This window comes from Mus pahari, chromosome 20, assembly GCF_900095145.1.
Source record: "Mus pahari chromosome 20, PAHARI_EIJ_v1.1, whole genome shotgun sequence".
NCBI classification, from domain to species: domain Eukaryota; kingdom Metazoa; phylum Chordata; class Mammalia; order Rodentia; family Muridae; genus Mus; species Mus pahari.
Genome location: NC_034609.1, coordinates 46,345,292 through 46,346,652, shown reverse-complemented (window position 1 = coordinate 46,346,652; position 1,361 = coordinate 46,345,292). Strand labels below are relative to the sequence as shown.

Sequence of the window (1,361 nt, the reverse complement as noted above, 5' to 3'; positions counted from 1 at the left end):
TTTTTTGAGACAGGGTTTCTCTGTGTAGCCCTGGCTGTCCCGGAACTCACTTTGTAGACCAGGCTGGCCTCAAACTCAGAAATCCACCTGCCTCTGCCTCCCGAGTGCTGGGATTAAAGGCATGTGCTACTACCGCCTGGCTGTCTCCCTCTCTCTCTCTTTTTTAAAGATTTTATTATACGTAAGTACACTGCAGCTGACTTCAGATGCACCAGAAGAGGGCGTCAGATCTCATTACCGGTGGTCGTGAGACACCGTGTGGTTGGTGGGATTTGAACTCAGGACCTTCAGAAGAACAGTCAGTGCTCTTACCCGCTGAGCCATCTCGCCAGCCCGGACCCTGTCTCATACATCCATCCTTCAGTAAACCCTGCTAGAGGAGCCCGCTCTCACCTCTCTCATCCCGAGTGCCCCACTGATACCTTGTTAGCCTCTGTGCTTTCAATACGGTGGTACATCTTTACAAGTCAAGGGTTCTCTACGTAACCCTGGCTATCCTGAACTCACTCTGTAGACCAGGCTGGTCTTGAACTTAGAGGTCCGCCTGCCTCTGCCTCCCGAGTACTGGGATTAAAGGTGTGCAATACACCCTGCCTGGCTGGTACCATCTTTTAGCCTGGCTTACGGACATGTCAGAACCCTCAGAAGTCCCATCGGCACAGAGAAGACTCTTAGGAGACCTTCCATGACATATGTCCCCAGCTTTGACCTCACCCCTCTCCGTTCCACCCTTGTGACTCTCCAGGTATAACTGGGGCTACAGGGCATTGGCATCTACCTGAACATTCTGTTCAGAAGCCGCTCCAGGCCTCCCTTGGCCAGCCTGTCTCAGCACTGCCTCACGCTGCCTCAGCCTCCCCGGCATCCCGCAGCTGTAGATTGCTCAGGTCTGGCTGACAGTCGGCATCCAGCAGCTATGGATTGCTCAGGTCTGGCTGACTGCTTGCTCCTCCCCTTAGGGAACAGACTGTGACCTCGGAGGCTGATTAGTTCATTCTGGCGTGTTCCAGCCAAGAGTGAAACATGCAAGGGTCAAAGACTGAAGTGCAGACTCAGTTTTCCCGAAGTCTGCTTAGCCACCTTGGCTCCAGGGCTGCCTCCACACTTGACCTCCGTCTTTGCCTAGGGTCCATAGCCACGCCCAGAGTTCCAGTTGGTTTTCAAGGGAGCATAGTGCTTTGTCCCAAGGATGGCCTATTCCTGCTATTCCTAGTGACCACTTCTGACCATACTTTCAGCTTCTTTTTTTTTTTTTTTTTAAATATTTTTAAATTTATGTATGTTTTTAATGTATGAGTGGCCTACCTGCATGTACACCCGCATGCCAGAAGAGGACATCAGACCAACCCTTTCTAGATGGT

General features: G+C 51.7%; 2 protein-coding genes across 2 annotated transcripts in view; one reads left to right on the top strand and one right to left on the bottom strand.

The window, feature by feature from the left end:
• Positions 1-796, bottom strand: part of Dpep1 (dipeptidase 1) — a 19,016-nt gene extending 18,220 nt beyond the window's left edge. The window contains exon 1 of the mRNA XM_029532737.1: positions 779-796. The gene's annotated coding sequence lies outside the window, so the exon portion shown is untranslated. The remainder of the gene's footprint in view (positions 1-778) is intronic.
• The window catches only part of LOC110337725 (sulfotransferase family cytosolic 2B member 1-like), a 33,996-nt gene that overhangs the window by 9,987 nt on the left and 22,648 nt on the right, over positions 1-1,361 (top strand). The window lies entirely within an intron of this gene.